Source organism: Chrysoperla carnea, chromosome 5 (genome assembly GCF_905475395.1).
Source record: "Chrysoperla carnea chromosome 5, inChrCarn1.1, whole genome shotgun sequence".
Taxonomy (NCBI): Eukaryota; Metazoa; Arthropoda; class Insecta; order Neuroptera; family Chrysopidae; genus Chrysoperla; species Chrysoperla carnea.
In genome coordinates, this window is record NC_058341.1 from 34,669,565 (window position 1) to 34,677,963 (window position 8,399).

Genomic DNA, 8,399 nt, shown 5'->3' on the forward strand with positions numbered 1-8,399 from the left:
GCACTATCCGTTGCTAGTAGCCGATATTAAGATCACGGAAACATCAATATTTATTGCTTTTCAATGTTTTGAGTAGATTAAAATAGAACCTCTACTGTAATTTTAACAAATGACGAACATACTTTTTTAATATTGATAAATTATGACTACATCCTTTTACTACATAATATCATCGTCTACTTTTATTGATCGACATTATCTATAGACTGTTAAAAGTTCTATACGTTATAATAACTGAATTATTAATTTCAAAAACGTTTTTTAATTATTAATAATCGTGGTACTTCTTGTCTTATACTGTATAATTTGTTTTAGTTCCATGAAAATAACTTTAATTACCTTTCTTTTAAAAAAACATCAAATTATAATAATTATACTGATAATATATATCTATACTGACTATGAGCTATTAAGCTTTGAACTTCAACATCAAAATCTTTTATGTTTGATAAGATCAATAGTACGTATCATTTTTCGGCGATTAAATTTTTATTGACTATAGTTTTGGGTAATCAAATAGTAAAACTGCATAATACGTAAGAAATTTGTAACTCAAATTATCCTTAATATTCACGGATTATGAGACTAAACCAATGTTATATTGAAAATTGTGTCTGAATTTTGTGTCAACAAATGGAAACGAATCTTTTTATGAAGAATAGGTGCACATTCTGAGAGGCCATCTCGTTTCCTACAATAATATGGACATGCGCCTATTTTATGCTCATCTAATGTTATACCAATATTTTTCCAAAATTAATGCTCAGAAGCAATTGTCGTTCAGAAGCAGTTAAATAATTAAGGTTATAAGCGGATATGCTACATAAATCCATGTAGATACACTCAAATTTGCCGAATAAAAATGATTAATTTTTGTCATTATTTTATATTAACAATTATTTTTGAAATTCATATATTCCGCAAACGAGATATTAATTGTTCTGCAGAATAAATTTATTAAATAATTATAAAAATTCTTAACTTTCTTCAAAATTCCTTTCAGTATAAAATAATATCTACTTATAAATTGTTAAAAGTAATTTTTTTTGTTCTTAAACATAAATTTTGCGTGTTTCATAACAAACATTTAATATTTTTTAATATTTTTAATTTAAAATTCTTATAAAATTAATTAGCAGCAACAAATTCTGTTATTTTACAGAATTTATTTAAGTTTGTCTAGTTCTACAATATGAATTAATGTTTAATTTTTATATAAATTTTTTTTTATATAAAACACATATAGCGGTCAAACTTATAACATCCCTTTTTTTTAGTTCGGGGGTTAAAAATAGTTCATCCACTTATAAGTGTTATTCTAGCCAGGCTATTCATTACCAAATTAAATTTAAAGAAATTGTCTGCTGTCAAATCGGTTATTAAACAAAGTTTGTTGCCTACTCAAAGATGTAAGCCCAAAAAAAAATCATCCTTTAAAAACAAAGTTATAACCAATTTTTTTTTTTCAAAGTGAATTACAATACAAAAAACTACTTCCTTTCTTGATTCATTTCAAGATGAAATTAAAGTTGTTATTAACACATCGTAATAAAACTACTAAACTTAATCGCATTTAAATTGATTTAATGAATTAGAAAATTATACAAAAAGTGTGAATATATTATTAAATACTTTCATGTACTATTCTATTTTGTGCTATTCTTCTTATCTTTAAAAAAAAATTAAAATATTGGATACCTATATTATTATCTATTATTATAAATAACTTAATGATTTGAACATCAATTTTTGTTTAAAATATACTTATTTTATAGAAATAGTTTATTAAACCATGAAGTGTTACGAATCAATAAAAAATATTTTTCATTAACTATAAAATATATATAATGATAAATATTTTAGTTCTGTTATATGACCCAGAAGATTTTTTTACAAAAAATAATACAAATTATTTTTATTTGCTCGAATTTGCAATTTTGATCAGTTTCTTTTACAGAAAATAAACATGCACATAATACAAAAAATTGGTACAAATTGGTATAGTAATTTCGGTAAAAAGGCAGTCATTTGGTTTAAAAAAGAGGGTTTTTTGGAAATTTTTCCGGGAGTTTTGAAAATGGGTTATTTTATAGATTTTGAAGCATTCATTTCCATCTACTATCTCTTATTTTTGCCTCCCGCACCACCATATTGGAAAAGTGGCTTTGAAAAGCAGTGACGATATCTTTTTTCCGAGTCATTTTACGAGAAAAATATCCATATACAAAATTAAACTGGATAAAATTTCTTAAAACTTATGTCTTAAGCATTTTTTTCATAAATTCAACAGCTTCAGCGTACGAGCGCCGCAAAATGTGGTGCTGTGGTTGTGCCGGATACGCTGAGTAACTCGTGAAAAAAGCGGATAATCACAAACAATTTTTGGTTTCGGAAATTGATAAAACTAAATAAATAGATTAATTTTGACTGAACAAATACAACAATTAGTTACAATTGACTATCAATCGAATGTTTTCTGGAGATAAAGGAAATAAAGGAGGCAGCGATAGAATCGGGTAAAAAAGCATGAATTAAATTTGAAAATGTATTTATAAAGTAATACTAATTGCTTTTTAGCTATTTAGCTATTTTAGCCAACTAACCTTGTTCATGATTTTAGAACAATTTTTATATAAATATATAACGATCCATTGACGTCAATTCAAAATTTGTAAGTGAATACCGTGACTATGTGGGATAACGTGCTACGATTTGATATATTAAAAACACGCCAAGGATTCTCGTTCTGGTCAATATTTCACGGAATTTATAAAAATTTGATTTAAGGAACAAATATTTACCTATTTTGTAATTTCATATAACATGTTAAAAAATCTTTTAATGAGCGTATAGTCTGGATACCCTAGGCAAAATATTTCCGCGACCAAACATAGCTTTGATCCAGGGATATTTAGAGAGATCAAGTTGAAAAATAGGGAAAACAGCTTCAAGGAAATTGTGGAATTGTATTTGTTTACATAGTTGGCATTGTGCATTGAAATGGATGGATAACGATTAAAAAATCAGATTTTAAACATCTAATCTCTAATTTAAACTATTTTTTATCTTGTCACGTGAATAAAGCAACCAAGTGTAGCGGGCATTCTACGCGACGGGTGACAAGAGGCGCCAAAATGCGAAAAACAATTTCAATTTTAAGTGTTGATCATTGAAATTCAATGATCAATATAGATCCAGGGTCATGCGTAATATTTGTCATTTGAGAACTTCTGAAAATTTCAAAACCAAGTTCATACCCAACATTTTTTTGCATTTCGTATTCAGGAGCTTTTTTAAATTATCTGATCTGAATATCGTCTATTCTTTGCCTATTATCCATATCATAACATTAATTATTTTTAAAATTGCTGCTGAATTAAAACAGCCCCCCTGAATAAGATGTCTCCAACAATGAAATTAATCAAGGCTCGCATATTAATGCTGATGATTTTAACAACAGCCTCCAAAATTCTCAGTCGTTGTGTAATGACAGTCAAATTCCACATTACGGCTCTAGACCTATTTAAAATTTACAGTCAAATTAAAAATTTTGAGTACCTATGAAGAAAAGTGAAGTTATTAATAACAAACCATATTGATGACGTAGATTTGTATGTATACATTTAAAATATTTGCGGTTTTTTGGAAAGCACTACAATGAACTCCTGTCTATCTATTCGAAAATGTCATTGATCTTGAAACAATGCTACACAAATTCCATAACGTTTCCTTTGTGTACTTTTTACTTATATTTATTCAAACTATGATAATAATGCTATGTAGTTGTATAGTAATATTCGATTTGGAAAATTATGATTGGATTGCTATCAAATATCTACCCAGTGAGATCATATGATACCCAAAATTACATTTTGATATCGATATATATGTATTATGCATATGTTCGACAATTTTTTAACATTTAAGCTTTAGTTCTATCTCGGTTAACGGTTTACAAGATGGGTCCTACGGATCCAAGACCCAATTGACGCATGTTGCTGATTTACGAACTCGACCTCACTTGTTACATCTTTAGCAGGCTTTAAAAATTTCAGCTTTATATCTTTTTTCGTTTTTAGTTATCGTATTCGCCAACCTATACCGAAATTTTGTTCGTAGTTTCAATATTTTTATGCGTTACAAACTTGGGACTTAATTATACATACCATGATATATTTCATATATACATATAATTACAAACATCAAACTCTGATATGAACGAATGATATTATTCTCTTTTGTTTCGGACTATACGATCTATAATCAATATAATAAAATTAATAACAAATATCTTCTATCTTATTTCAGGTAATTAGTGTCAGTCCGAAAAAAGACCTTGATATGCAATATTTTCTTGGAGACTTGGAGACATTTTATTTGAGGGGAAATTTAGAAAAAATAGTATAAGTTAATTTTAATTCTAAAGTAACGTTGTCGCCCTATTAGCTCAGTTGGTTGGGGTATGCTTAGGGTAGCGGGTTTGATTCCCGCCGTCACAACAAAATTAATTTAATTAATAGTTGTGATGGGCTGGTGTAGTGCATGGTATATGCATGAAGGAGGTGCACTCAGCCTCTGAAATTGAGGAGGTGATAAATGAAATTATCAGCGGAAAGGTGGTAAAACACATATATGGTGTCACAATGGGCTCTATAGCCTAAGTGTGTCCTTCGTGGACAGCCAATATAACTTAACCTAACCTAAATTAAAGTAAAGTCGATTAAAGGTTATGGTTCGAAGAAAGTAATTGTTTAACTAAAGGTAATCGCAAAAAACTCCTCTATTTCTTTTACTAGTATGACGGAGCGATTTTCTCAATCAAAACTGAAGTGTGTATAATATAATTTTTTTTAAACCGTTATTCATCGAAAATACAGATAAGTAGCTAAAAGTTAAAAAAATGTGCAAATAAAACTTATATTGCATTTGTAATCTTCCCATCAGTTTGCAAAAAAAAAAAATCCTAAAAAATTTATAATTCCTCACTCAAAAGGTAATTTTATTCAGAAGTCAACTACCTTATAATTATACAATTAATTAATATATTTATATATATTAAAATACACCAAATATAAGTCACAAAAATAAATAAAATATAATAACTATTTAAAAAAATGAAAAGATTATTTTGGTTTAGATATAAATAATATGTTACATTTTAGTTACAATCATGTAGGGAGAGTTTGTACGAAATTGAAGAATGCAATGATTGTGGTAAAATTCAAGTTTCCATTCTCTAAAAAACTAATAATGATGGAGAATTGAAAATTTGCAGGTGGCTTCAAAGAATAAGTCTTTTGATTTTAATTTATTATTAAACCCATTCGATAATATTAAGGGGAAGTAGGATTGAGAAAAAAACGAAAAGACAATTTTAAATTTTACGGGAAACAAATAGCCGTCATTTTTATCCGACTTCTAATTCAAAAAAAGGCAGAGGTTTTCAATTCGACTGTATTTTTTTATTTTTCTATTTTTTTTTTTTTTTTTTTTTTTTTTTTAAATTTTTTTTTTAATGTTTATAACCTCAGAACTTTGGATTGAGTGTACCGATTGGCCTGACAATGGCATTCCGGCAAAAAACCGTCTTAAATTTGCATTAAGTATGTGTGCGACAAATGGACGAATAATTTCAATATCACGCCAACCGATTCCGATTATTCATTTTAAGTTACAAATCAGTTAGTGTACTTCGGATTCACTAAAAATCACAAAATAAAATACTTTCAACAAAAAGAAAATCGACTTCAAAAGGTAAAAAAATAAAAATGCACTAAAAAGTAAAAAATAACGACAATAGGTATAATGTAGTTATAATTATTGTTATTTTTTGGAGTCGGTGGCAGTCAAGTTAATGTAATGTTCTGCCACAGTTTCCTTGGCTGACACCAACTCCAAAAAAAAAAAACAAAAATTATAGCTACATTATATTGTCGTTAATTTTTTACTTTTTAGTGCATTTTATATTTTTACTTTTTGAATTCGGTTTTCTTTTTGTTGAAAGTTTTTTTATCCTATATGATTATCTTTATATTTTAACTTATTTATAAAAGCAATAAAAGCACTGATATTCAACTTTGTGTATGTAGGATATTTAGGCAATTAACTCAATTGTTTATTTTCCCTTTTTTTTTCAATACTCATCGTTTATCGATAATATAAACGGCGGGAATTCACATAATAGGCTAAAAATGTATCTTGAAGGGATTTTAACAATGCGAGTGGTGTACGAGAGTTTGGTTCTATTTTTCGGGCTAGGGAATGGAATGGTGTGTATACCCTTTAGGTTAGAAGAGACAATATGAGTGTAACAACATCTTACGATCTATAAAGTATATTGTATTTATACCTATTTTCTAGGTTTCGAACACCTTTCAATATTCGAAGAACTCTCTATACACTTATAAATTTTAATTTATTTACTTTTTTTATAATTAGTAATATTTATAGCGCAACAAGCAGCCACTTCATTTTTTTACAAACTATAACTTTATCCATATACATACATACATAGAATTATTAACACACGCAAATTATAATTTTTAATAATAATTCTAAATCATTTACAATATTTATGCTCTACCAATTTTTTTTCTATTTTTTATATTACGTATATATTTTTGTGTGTATTTTACTTCCATAATTAAACCACTTAATTATGTATGTGATTATGAAAAAATTTTTGTTTGCAAAAACATAATCAAAGTCCTGGCATAATACGCTGACATGCTCAAAGGATATAACAGCCAGTGAAAGTATGTCGGATTTTCCTTGGGGAAATGCCCTGCTTTTGAGATATGAATTTTTAAAGCTCAAACATGGATTAAATAAATAAATATACGCCTTCAGGAACGTACTATTTGGCTTAAAAGAAAAATGGAGATTTTTATTCAATTTGCATTTTCTTTTCGCTAAATATCTTGCATAATAGGATGAGAAGTCCATCATTCAACTTAATTCGGAAAAGGGAACATTCTATACCTAAAATAAGCGCATATAAATATTTATTTTCGTTATATAAAATCGCTGATTAAGTTGATTAAGTCTGGAATAATGTTGTGAACAGTATGTAAGTTCTCAGGTGAATATAATCCAGGTAAAAGTTATCAAAGGCGTGTATCATTACTTATATTTAAATTTTAACCTCCATATTTCAAAAACAAGTATTTTTGGGACTTTATACCTCTGGCGAGTCTACTGTTGAACGAGACCAAAATTAGACTAATTTGATTATATATGTCTGGGTATTTCGGTTTTGCTCTTAAAGGACAAGTAGTAATTCGTACAACAGATATGTTAGACTCGTAAAAGTTGAAAACAAAAACGGAAATTTCCTAATTGTGTGCACTAAAACCCCAAACGAAAAAAAAACTATCAACATAAGTTCTTCACTTAAGAATGTTTCATAAAAATCACATCATTAGCTACGTGAAAATAGCACCTCCAAAGGCGATTTTTCATAAAATGCTGATGACAAAAAGCTTTCTTCACATTTGTTCATCCTCTCATTGAAAGTTGTGCTCAAATTTTCGTTTCTCTACCCTCGAATTGAAAGTTATGGTATCAGACGTAAAAAAACTGTGCTTTTTATCAAAATTACTTTTTGCGTTAATTTTGGGATATTGTTTATATGCCTACTATTAAATTCATCATTTGTTTTATAAAAATGAAGCCTAGTTGATTACAACGCATCTATTCAAATTCGATTGAATAATTAATGATAATTGCACTTTTTGTTACTTACTCTGTAGGTCAGCTTTCAGAAAAAATAAATGATTGTCTAAATCATTAAGACAATCGGTACTAATGTACAAATTTCGAATATTAAACTTTGAAAAGTAATAAACTTAAAATTACTAATTGTTTATTTACGAAAAAAATTTGGACTTCATCAGGTATCATTACCCAAAAACACAGATTGTTAGACGAAGGCTAAAACTTCATCTATAAATACAATACGAATGCTGAAACTTGTTCATTTGATCTTAATATAAAAAGGTTTCAGACATAGGCAAATGAATCTACAACAGAAAATTTGAACCATGTGTGAATAGTGAATATTAAGTTTATTAAAAATTATTATATGTTCGATAAATTGATAATGCGAAAAAGAATTAACACTTGTAACATTTGAATTTAGAGAAAAATAGACCGAAAAAAATTTCTCTAATAGTATCCCATTTTGAACGCAAGGACTTCAAACTTCAGAGCCTAGCCAACTCCTCTATAGTCGACAAACTAAACCCAATCAAGTCATAATTACAACAATAATCTGGGTGTACGGTAACATTTATTTAATACTAGTGAATTTTGAAAATTTAAAGAATTCCCGACAATTTTTTCGGGCTCGGAGCCCTTATCTCGCACTTGAAACACATCTAAAACACTCTCAATTAAAT